Below are 12,899 nucleotides of genomic sequence, written 5' to 3' on the forward strand. Positions count from 1 at the left end.
TTTCAGTCAATGGGAAGCCTCAACAAAAGGTTTCAAATATTTGAGGAAGCATTTGGCAGGGTTTCTCCAAGACATCCCAAAGGAGAGAAACACTGATGAACATTCTCAGTAGTTTTTCAACTTGATAAAGTTTCTTCTTTAAGAAACACATCCACGAATGCTGCAAGGGAGTGGAGAGTAAATCTTCATGCATTCATGGTAAAATTTAAGAAATAAAAATATAAAAATATGAAAGAAGGAAGGAAGGGAGAGAGGAAGGAAGGAAACAATGGAGGGAGGAAAAAAAGGAGGAAGGAAGGAAAATGTTTGCTTTCCCATGATATAAAATCTATTGGATTTTGGGGTACCTGTGTGGCTCAGTCAGTTAAGTGTCTAACTCTTGATTTCATCTCAGGTTGTGATCTCATGTTTGTGAGATGTGGCCACACTAGGTGTGGAACCTGCTTAGATTCTCTCTCTATCTCTCCTACTTCTCCCCAGCTCTGTCTCTAAGATCAAATCAAATCAAATCTATTGGATTCATAAGATTATCTTTTGTTCTGAGATGATTGTTTTTATATTTGCAGTGTTAAAATGCCATTTATTTTATGAAAAAGGAACTACAAAGCCAATACGTTGAGAAGTGCCATGAATTATAAAGCACTGTCAATTGTTTTTAAAATATTTTTGCAAAGTCCATAAAAAACAGTATTTCATGAGATAATGAAGGGAGAGGTTTTTTTTTTCTAACTAGAATATAAGAAAGCTTTCATGAATAATGTAAGTGTATTTGTTTATTTGATTGATTGCTTTTTAAGCTAGATCCTAAAAAATAAGAGGCAGACAACTAGAAGGGAAGGAGAACATTCCTGGCAGTAGTAACCTAATGAGTGAAGGTGGAAAAGGGTTTTTGCATGCTTGGGATATAATCAATATTACAGGCTGTTCTTTTTATTTTTAAAAATGTTCATTTGTTTTGAGAGAGAGCACACTTGCAGGCATGCACTTACAGCTGGAGACACACACACACACACACACACACACATATGTGTGAGTGGGGGAGGGACAGAGAGAGAGAGGAAAGAGAGAATCTCAAGTAGGTTCCACATTTCAACAAAGCCTGATGAGGGGCTCAATTGCATTATCTTAAGACCATGACCTGAGCCAAAGACAAGACATGGACATTTAACTGACTGAACCATCCAGGCACCACTATTCCATCATGTTTCTAACAATTTGTGGAGGAATGATATGGGAAATAAAATGGAACAATTAGATAACATCAAATAATGGATCAGCTTGAATGTCGGAGAAAGGATTCTGAACTTTATTTCATTAAAAGTATAAACAATTGATGGCAGTTCTAAAATGTAATCCTATAAAAGCAAAACTAACAAAGAAGGAGAAAGAGAACTTCGTTCCTCCTTCTTTCCTTTCCTTTCTTTACACAAAGGTATGTAATGGCATACATATAAGATGACATTGTGGCTTAGCCAACTGAGCTCTGAAACTTGCTTGAAAAGGCAGTCCTGTCTCTTTAAACCAAGTTGATTTGTAGAGGATTCTCAACAACAAAGTGCTGAGTGGGAAGAACAAAAAAGGTTCTAAAGGACCACTGTACTGGCTCTGAAAATAAGGCCATCTGATGAGGAATCTCAGTCAATTTCAGAACTAATCCATTGTGTAATTAAGTCATATAAATTGTACCCCAAAATTGGATTCAACTCAGGACATCTCCTTATTAATACCACCCTCATCTACTTTCATCCTCCTTCTGTCTGTCATCTCTATCAAATTGATCCAGGATTTATGACTCTAAACTTTGCTGGCTCTTTCTTGTGACATCAAAAGGAAATTAGCCTTGGAGATGCCAGATTTGGAGAACTTCATTCAATCCAGCTTTGGAATCAAAACAGGTCACCATTTTGTCACTAAAATCAGTTTATGGATAAATTTTTTTACCCACTCATCTTTCAGCTTCTTGGTTTTAAACATGTAAAGTTTTCAATTATGATTCATACCAGGAGTGGGATTTTGGGAGCATCCCTAGGCCCCTTAAATTGGTTTCCTTCTCACCCTCTCCCATCACCTCCTTTCCTATTGAGATTAAGGAATGTATAAAATACAACCTGTTACTGCCAGGAGGGATTACTACTATATATTATCACTCACAGCTCATTAACCTCGAAGCCCTGCTAACTAAGAAAATCCTCTCTAATGAGGTTTCCCTTGACTGCACTAAAGAACAAAAGGTCTAAAAGTTTTCCCTATTACCAGTCTTCCTCAAATTATTGCACTGTAATTAAAATGTAACTTTGAGGCCAAAGAAGAAAAAAAGGTTTAAGTTTGGTTTAAACTCTAAAAAAGACCTTGAAAAGCACTTCTGCTTTGTCCTTTGATAACAACTAAACCATAGGAAACCATTCAGATTGGGGAAGATGATTATTCTCAATATACCTGGATTGTACCTATTCACCTTAGACAGGTGGCCATAGATCCATGTAATTCAGGTGGAAATACTTTTTGTAATGTAGAAGGTAAAAGGAAGTTGGTCACCTCAGTGTTCTTAAAAGTCTCCTTCTTTTAGTAAAATAATCCCCTAGGTAATAGTACAAGTCTACTTTTCTTGGCTGAGAAGGACCTGGAAACTAGAATTGGGATTAGTAAATTGATGAGTCCTAATGTATTTTTTATTAAGAGCTGTAGAGTCAGGGCTATTTGTATGGTTGTATCACCAGAATCTTAAGGAGTATAGATGTAGATAAAACAAACAGAAGGAGCTGTGTTCCCAGGAGAAATTTATAATCTGGTGAAGTAGCTAAAATTAAGTATCCTCACCTCTGAGCTTTGAGTTTTTAAATGCCCAAAATGCAAATAATAATTACCTCTTTTAGCTTCCTTGGAAACCTGATTTATGTGTGTAGTGTATCCTCAGAGGAACAGTCTAAAGAGTTAGGGACTCTTAGTCTGGAAAATGAAGGCTGAGAGGAGAATACTACTGCTGCTTCTAAAATGGGGAAAGGACTGGCTTGAGGGAATACAACCTTGACCACTGAATCCTGGAAGACTAATTAACAAGCCGAGCCTCTTTTGAAACTCAATTTCAATTTAGAATATTAAATATAAGTCTTACTTCACAAAGGAAGAGTAAACACATGGCACTCATTAAGCAAAAAAATTATTGCGATTTGAGAAGAGAGAAAACTTCCTAGTCTGGATCATACTTTTATAATAAGGTTCTAAAGGGTACTAAAATATTTAGGACACATCCCTGATACTTAACATTCAGGTCAAGAAAAAAAAAAACTATGAACCATGATAGTACAGCAAGAAAATTTTGGGGTTATAGATAACAATGGATATATCCATGGCAGTGTTATTCGGGTCTTCCTTGGATCTGCAGAAATGGTCAGTTGAGAGATAATGCTAAAGTAATATAAGAGGAGATATCTTCAGTGGGTGCCCATGAGGGAAAAAGGGAAAAAGTCAAATGGGTGGTAGACCTATTAAACAGTAATCACTAACACCAGTCTCCATACACACAGGTTCTTTAATTAAAACATTTCAAATACAAATAGGTAATGAAAATTGAAACACATACTTATTTACTGTCAAAGAGGTTATAGTTTGTTGCATTTTGTGGGAAAAAACGACAGTGGCTTATGAACCCCAAAACACCCATTCTAGTACTAGTGTCAGCAGTAGTTTATATTCATATGAGAAACTGATTTGTCCACACGGGGCTAAAATGTCTTCCTGCTATATTGGAGATAATAGTATGCATCTTCCCATATAACCAGATAGTTTTTCAAAATAAATATAATAAACACCATGGGAGTGCTTTGAAAAGTAAAAGATACCCTACAAATGCCAAGTCTGTTTGTTAAGTAACAGTATTATCATAAGTCAGAAATTTCCCTTTGCTTTACTTATGCAGGTGTTGCATTAGAACACAAAACAAAACCACAATTACTACAAGCACAAAGACCTTTTTTGTGCCATTCCTAGACTTTTGACAATTTGAACCAATGCTTATGACAACTTTGGTCTTAGAATTCTAGGAACCATGGAATTATTAACCAGAATATCTGCAGACTACTGTGGGTATACTCAAGGGTTTTGCGGAGAGTAGAACTCTCCAGTTAGAATGAATAGAATAAATTTTTAGCCATAATATATTCAGAGCTGCCATTTGCCATTGAAGCCTAGGTATATGGTGTGAATACTAAGGATTGGATAGAGTGGGGCTTCCCTATCAGGAATGGAAAGTACCTCCACTAAGCCCTAGACTATCTGAGATATCTTGAGTAAATCATGCTTCCTGCCTTATAGCTTCTTTTAATTTCCTACAGAAAAAATTAAGTACCAAAATACTACTACTACTACTAATAATAATAATAGTAAGTAGAATCCAATATAAGAAAGTGTACAGTTGAGTACTAGTCTTTGTAGGACAAATTTTAAGGGTGTAGAGAAAGAAGAAATTATGAGCTTTAATCATTTGTGACAGGGAGTAGCAGAGAAAGCTAGCTGACTTCCAAATATTAATATTTCCCACTCATATTTTTCTTTCCCTAATGAGTTGTATCAGGAATCATATGCTCGACTGGGAATATTTCCCAGCCTCCTTACCTCCATGGGTTACCATGTGGCTAGGATGGGAATGGAAGTGTGCCTTCTTTGCTATCTCTCACACCAACCACTTACTGGCATTCAGTACAGGACTTACAAGTCATAGGGGAACATGGAACCAAGAGGTGCAAGAATCCTGGTCTCTGGATCACAGCCCAGAGGAGAGCTGCCTGCAGACAAGGAACACGTACATCAGTCCCCTTAACTTAGTAAGAGATTAATCTTTTATTTGGTAAGCTAGCATATGTGAGGATTTGTTTGTATAGTAGCTTGATTCTCCTAATACATTGATCACTGATAAAATAAATTAGAAATAATTGTTCATCAGATAGAATTTCCAAAATAAATTATTCCAAAGAATTGATTTCAACAGACCAACAAAATATGAGATAATTTACAAAAATTGATCATTTGAAAGAACTGTTTTTTCTATAAAATGAAGGTGTAGCTGTGGGGATTATCATAATTCAGTCAGTAATTAAAAACCTGAGGTCCAATACAGAATTTAATTATCTTAACATTTTTTTGAGTAGGATGTAAAGGAGAAAATTCTCAACATAGTGGTTCCTTTTTTAAGTACTGGTGAAAACACCCTCCCAAGCTTGACTCCAATGTCCTCTTGAAAGCTCTCTGAGTCCTAGAGATAAGTATAAAATAATTGCTGAATTAATAATTTAGGGCATGATCCAATGTAGAAATCACAGATGTTATAGGTCCTGCCCCACATAAGAAAAGACAAAGAAATAAAGAACAAAATCTGAATTAAACCTATAATTTGGGTTGGGGGGTAATGAGGTGGTTGTTATATTAGAAACAGTTTTCTCAGGACAAAGAGTAAGGAATAATACTGGAAGGGGAATAGTAATGGTGGGTTTGACCCCTTTAATGTAAGACCCAAGAAGCACATCATGTTGCCCCTATCTCACACAGTCAGCTCCACACTAATCCTAGCCCCTCATTATTTAGTACTTCAGGAGTCCTTGAGGGTTCTAGAGATCTTTCTCATTTCTTGATCATAATTAGCCCCAGAAATATGTCAGGATAAATAAACTATTGATTAAAAAACAAATTGGGTGTGTGTGTGTGTGTGTATGTATATATATATATATATATATATATATATATATATATGTGTGTGTGTGTGTGTGTGTGTGTGTGTGTGTGTGTGTATGTATGTATAGGTGTGTATATATGTATATATATTTATATAATATGCATATATTCTACATTTAATATTTCTTTCCATTTTAATACTTTTTTGGGCATTTTTCATAAATACCTAAATTTAGGTTATGCTCTTTGTTGATTTAAGTGTGTAAGAAACCCACATATGTGCACATATACATTATTGACTGAGCATATTTAGTCTCCAGAAAGCTAGTATAACTTGGCATCACATGTTGAGTTTCTTACTAGCTGGGACAAATCACTGTTATTTTTCTCTGTGTTAAATATTTGCTCAGTGGCACAAAAAGGTGTGAAAGCAAATGCTGGAGAAAACTTCCTTGGCACTCCTCTGTGATTTTATACTGTCACCCAGGAAGAGGGCAGATATTTCAGCCTTTATCTGCAGCAGTGCTGTGTTAGTCTCAGGAGAACAAATCATTTGTGGGAATCTCAAATTCACCCAGCCTAACACACTGCACATAGTATGATTCTTTCAGCTCCCTGGAAAGTGGAAAGCTGAATGCTTATACTTAAGGGGAATGCAATATCCTCAAATAAAATAATGATGATACTGTTATGGCCATACACATGCACACACACCATTATAGTCCATTTTCTTTTTGTATATTTTTCCATTAGTGAGCAGAAGAAACCATAAACATTTGTTAAAGAAGCAGTTGCTCATATGATGTGAGTACGTTAAAATATAATTTCACCTTCACCTTCACTCTGGTAGACATATGGTTCATCCTTTTCTATGTACCTTAACCCTTCATTAGTGTCAGTGCCTTCTGAAAACAACAATAATATAGACATCTGCCCCCCTTATCAATCTACCTCACAGCATTGCTGCATCTTTGAGATGAGATACAACAGGTATAAAGTCTTCTCAGTTTTACTCATAACATCAAGATACATGATATATGACTGATAATGCTCTTGCTCAGGTAGAGAATATGGACTGCAAAAAATCAAGATGTAAAAGTTTCAGTTATAGATTTAATGGAAATTAAGTCATGTAAATTATGTGATAGGAATAAAATTATGTCATGAATAAAACATCTCAAAACTGAATGACTTAAAACAACGCACGCATATCATTTCTGTTACTGTGGACCAAGAATGCAGGAAGAGATTAACTGAATCCTCTGCTTTAGGATCTTTCACAGAATTATAGTCAAGGCCTGGGTTCTTACCTGCAGAAGGACCCACCTCCAGGCTCACTATTCTGGGTTTTAGGAAGATTAAATTCTTTGCAGACTATTGGACTGAGGGCCTCATTTCATTCCTTGCAACTGCCTAGAGTCTGACCTCAGTTCCCTGCCCTGTGTGCCCCTACAATATGACAGTTTATTTCATCAAAACCAGCGAGAGAGAAAGTCTACCAGTAAAATGAAAGTCACAGTCTTAAACAAATGAATCACAGAAGTGACATATCACTTTTACCATGTCCCATTCATTAGAAGCAAGATACCATACCTAGCTCACACTCAATGGGGGAGTGCATAGGACATGAATATCTAGAGTTAAGGATTATTTGAAGCCATGCCAGAATCTGTCTGCTACAAATATTATAATAATATAACATAATCCCAATCTTGATAACATTTTTTCTTTTAAAAATTCACTTGCTGCTGAAATTAAGCAAATGCAATGTTATATTTACTTTCCAACAATTGTAAATTTGGAACTATAGATTTTTTGCCCTACATTCAAATTCTGAACTCATGTGTTCTATACATAAAATTAAATCAGCAAGTCATTATAATGCATTCACTGGAAAAAAGCCATAGTGCTAGATGCTGCAGGGAAGATTAGACTCATAAAACAGTGTCCCCACCCTCAATCAGGTTATAATTGAGAAATGAATTTTTATACATTTCTTAAAGTTAAAAAATACCATAAGATGTTTATAATTCCAGAGGTTATATTAAATGCTGTGATTTCAGGGAAGAATAATAGGGTGGAATAATTTATGAAAATCCTCAGAAGGGGGAGATTATAAAGCTAGATTATTAAGACTTTGTATTTTAAAGCAAGAAAATGCAAGAAAATATCCCAGATATTATATGAGATATAAGCAAAAATATTCAGGCTAAAAATGTACACAGTGCCCTGGAGAAACAGTTAAAGGGCCATTTGACTGTGTCAGACAGTAATACAACAAGGTAGTATAGACTAAGAGAAAACACAAGTTTAAGTTGTGGAATATCTTAATTTTTTTTCCAATGTTTCTTATTTAATTTTGAGAGACAATAAGAGATAGTGCATGGGCAGGGGAGGGGCAGAGAGAGCAAGAGGCACAGAAATTGAAGCAGGCTCCAGGTTCCAAGCTGTCAACACAGAGCCTGACATGTGGCTCGAACTTACAAACTGTGAAATCATGACCTGAGCCAAAACCAAGAGTTGGACACTTAACCAACTGAATGACCCAGGCACCCCAGGCTGTGGAATATCTTAAAAATAAAACAAAGGAATTTGCTCTCAATTCTTCTAACATTATGGAATGAGTAAAGGCTTTCAGATATGAGATGACAAGATAAATTTTAGGTAGCTTGAATACATAGGATGAACTGTTATTTGCATCAGAATAAAGGTTTACTTGTAAGCATAATATAATGTTAAGATATCTTCCGTGTCAGGTTGACTTGAAATCAGAATGCAGCTCTGCCATTTATTGGTTGTATGATCCTGGAAAGATATGTAATCATTATAAGTTTACTTTTTTCATCCATAAAGTGGAAGGCAATAGAAGTATCCACCTTGTTAAATTGTATATTAAAAAGATAGATTTTACAGTCTCAGTACAGTTTGTGAACTAAGTCATTACGAATTATCATCTCATCACTACCACCATTTTTAATGTTTACTTATTTATTTTCAGAGACAGAGAGACACAGAGGGAGAGAGAGAGAGCGCACATGAGGGAGGGGCAAAGGAAGGAGAGACAGAATCCCAAGCAAGCTCTGTACTGTCAGCATAGAGCCTGATGCAGAGCACAATCCCACAAGTCACAAGATCATGATCTGAGCCAAAATCAAGAGTCAGACATTTAACCGACTGAGCCGCCCAGGCACCCCATCACCACCATGAGTCTTAACATCATTTTAAAGAGTTAGGCAGAGTTAAATATTAAAGAGGTAGACAACTAAAGAGTTCTACATTAGGTAGGCAAAAGTCAGTTTTCTATGTGAGAACTCAGCCATTAATAACCTAAATAGAAACTGCAAGCTGATACTCACATGCAATTTTTCGCTTTCCTTTTAAATGGAAAAAATGTATACTCAGTTTTACATGGTTTAAGTTCTAGCTCTGCTACTTTTGAGTTGTGTGACCCTGGTAGGATCATCTCACCTATCTCAGTTCCTTCTAAGGCAATACTTAGTTATCTTCCAGTTCACCCAAGAGTCACCATCATACTGAACAGTGTTGCTTGTAAAAACTAAAAGAGGAGACTTTTAATTTCAGAGAAATCTGAGTCTTTCTCAGAATCAATGGAAGCATAGATCTCTTGATACATTCAGGTGATATTATATAAATAAATGCTCATTGTTTGTGGTTTGAGATGGTGGCCGTATCTTTGTTTATTGTGCGTGTTTTCTTATATATTTTTGCTTTCTTTTTCTTTCTCCTTTTCTTTTTCTAGTAGTGTGGTTTAACCTGAAGCTCAGAGTGTCTTACAGTAGGCAGGTCATGTTACTTTTTTGACAGTTTCTTTTGCAAATGTGTTTTGAGATGTACCTTTAGGAATGGGACCTAAGAAAAGGTAGTTTTTTTCAGTAATGCAGATAGAGGAATAAAAATGAAAGATGGTGAGAACCAGTAAGATGATTGACTGAAAACAAAGTTACTATATCATCGATGCTTTGTGTGAGTGGATTTTGGCTTTTGGTATGTTTTTGTAAATTAGTGTAGTTGGCCCCGTTTCAAATTTTGAAGATGCAGTGCTGGCCAGAAATAGAATAAAAAGGAATAATTCAAGTTCAGAAGCATCCTTGAAGTTATAGCCACCCCTTCACCACCTCCCTCACTCTATCTGTCACAGAAATAAGAGTCAAACTCTGAAACCTTCACAGAATGTGGAATCACTGTTAGTATAATCTGATGAGAAGGGAGGTTCTCAAATAGCATTTCTATTATAGTTACTTTGAGAAAATATTAGAGACCATCACTGTCTTTGCTTCACCATTTTTTTTTTTGCCAAGAGTTTTTGCCAAAAGTTTCAGATAGTGTTTTTTTGTTTGTTTGTTTGTTTGCTTGTTTGTTTGTTTTTGAGAGGGAGAAAGAAACAAAGCATGAGCAGGGAAGGGGTAGAGAGAGAAGGAGACACAGAATCTGAAGCAGGCTCCAGGCTCTGAGCTGTCAGCACAGAGCCCAACACAGGGCTTGAACTCACAAACTGTGAGATCATTACCTGAGCCCAAGTCAGACACTTAATTGACTGAACCACCCAGGTGTCCCCAGATACAGTGTTTAATTTCTGAATCACTATATTGGATCTACTAAGTAATAACTATACTTTTCAATACAGTCATTATAAGAAATATTTATTTTTAAGTTTACTATTCCAATGGAAAATAGTTTTCCAGATCTATGTAGCAGAGTTAGTCTTCTTACAGGACCATGATCATTAACACAACTGACAAGTATTTCCTGTATAAAATTTATCCTACCAGTGTTTGTCAGCTATCTGGAATGCAAGAGCACCTTATGACTTATCAGAAGAAAGAAAGTTATTGAGATAACTAGGAAAAAAAATATAGAGTGTTTATCAAGTACCTCAACAGGAGTATATGGCATATCTCAACAAAACTTATTAATTAGAACTTTCCAGGCCCATACAGGGAATTTATAGAGAGAGAATCTGTACTCCTGATATGTAAATTCAAGTCCATTTGTCTTGACTATAGTTTTCTCCTCAACTTCCTTGATTATGCTTCTGCGCTGACTCTGTGGACATCCCCAATCTCTCCTTGTGCCTAAACTTGTCTTCTTACTTCTATTTCTATTCACTGTAAAAGTTTTAATCAAGATCATTTTTTAATTCAGTTTCCTATCTGTGTCTGGAACCTGATCTCCACTTGCTTCTGACTTTTCTAATTCTTAGCTGTTACCAGTAGCTTGAAAGCCATTGTCTTGGATATAAGAGAAAAGGAAAAATGTGAATGATTGCAGGCAGAAGAAATAATGGGAACCAGTGAATGGATGGTGGGGTAAGTTGATGGAACTGAGAGATAATCTACCTAGTTTGAGATGAATAAGATAGAAATATGATGAGATAATTTTATTACCCCTCATTATCTCTACATTATAATAATATGTGGTAGAGATTTTATTTATCTTAGAATAATTGGGCTTACTTTTTTTGAATTTGGAGGCTAGAAGTACAACATCACAACATTCTTTTCATAAGTGGTTAATATATGAATTCATTGTACTACTTTTTCTTTGCTTAACAGATATCACCTTGATATCTGTATCCCTGGCAGTGCTACTTTCCAAGATTGCTTGACAGTGTTTCCCTTCAAAATTATTTGGTATGATATCAGTTGAAAATTCCTAAGTGACTTAGGTAGCTATGTGCTGTCTGGGCATCCCATGGACATATTTCCAATAGGAAAATTATTTCTGGATGTGAGGGGAGGAGGAGAGAGTAAGGGGCCAGTAGCAGAGCCCAGACTTCTTGCTTGGACCACTGGCTCCGTGATAATCCCATTAACCATGGTAGGAACATGGGGGAAGGCACAAACTTGGGACCAAGATGCTGTGCTGTGCTCAGGAGATATCCAGCAGGCCTTCAGGAGACATCTGGGATGGAGGGGAACACTTGGGAGGCCCTGGTGTACTTACAGAAAAGGTTATCTAGGAGGACCTGGTAACTCAATCTGAGACAGTGTGCCATTTGCTAGCTCTGGGCAGAGGGTCCTCAGGAAAAAATGCCACTGAGCACTGACACATGGTGCCATTACCTCTGCATGACCGGCTGTGGACAATCCAGTGACAAAGAGTGATGGCAGAATCACAGGTACCCGTGCTCCACCATTGGGAACCAGAAGAAGAGAAGTACCAGAGCCTATCTCTCCTACTTGCCCCGTAACCAAACACTTTGGTGCCAGTGCCCTGTTTCCGTCACTGATGTAGCCATTCTTCTCAGCCAGGCCATCTTGGATACTGACCTTCAAGCTTCCTCCACCTGGGGTCACCCAGGTCATGGCTTCCCTTGCTTATTGCATTTCTGGCATCATCTCTTCCTCTCCTGTCTTTACCAGCTCACAACAGACCCTCTTCACCCTGAACTCGGGATATTACACTGACCTCTTATTCTTTGTCACCCTAAATGGTCCAACATCAACTGGAGGTGGCATCGGGTGCTATATGCTATAGGCTGTTTTCCACAAAACCACTCTCACTTCAGATGCCAACTATAGATCTCATAGGTCCCCAAGTTACCCACATTTCTGGCCAAGTGGCTATAAATTCCAGGCTTCCTGCAATGGCCACAGGTTAGAACCTCAGTCCTATTGGAGATTATAAGAGAATTCTAAAGATCAAGGATTGATGAATTAGAAGCAATTTGAGGAGGTAACACACCCATGGGAATGGATATAGTCCCTTTTGAAGTAAGAGAAAACATCCTGTTTATGCCATTGGTTAAAAGCATACTACCCAAAACAAGGGAGTTTTAAAGCTTCCTAGAGTGATACCTTGAATTCAGCAGATAAAAGGTTGTGTGTTTTGTTTTGTTTTTAAAAGTAAATATTAGTGATATCGAACATCATTTCATGTACCTATAGGCCATCTGGATGTCATCTTTGGAGAAATGTCTGTTTATGTCTTCTGCCCATTTCTTCACTGGGTTATTTGTTTTGTGGGTGTGGAGTTTGGTGAGTTCCTTGTAGATTTTGGATACTAGCCCCTTATCTGATATGTCATTTGCAACTATCTTTTCTCATTCTGTTGGTTGCCTATTAGTTTTCTTATTTCCTTTGCAGTGCAGAAGCTTTTTATCTTGATGAGGTCCCAAGAGTTCAGTTTTGCTTTCATTTCCCTTGCCTTTGGGGATGTGTCGAGTAGGAAATTGCTGCGGTTGAGGTCAAGGAGGTTGTTTCCTACTTTCTCCT

The sequence above is a fragment of the Suricata suricatta genome, chromosome 14 (assembly GCF_006229205.1).
Source record: "Suricata suricatta isolate VVHF042 chromosome 14, meerkat_22Aug2017_6uvM2_HiC, whole genome shotgun sequence".
In the NCBI taxonomy this organism is placed as follows: domain Eukaryota; kingdom Metazoa; phylum Chordata; class Mammalia; order Carnivora; family Herpestidae; genus Suricata; species Suricata suricatta.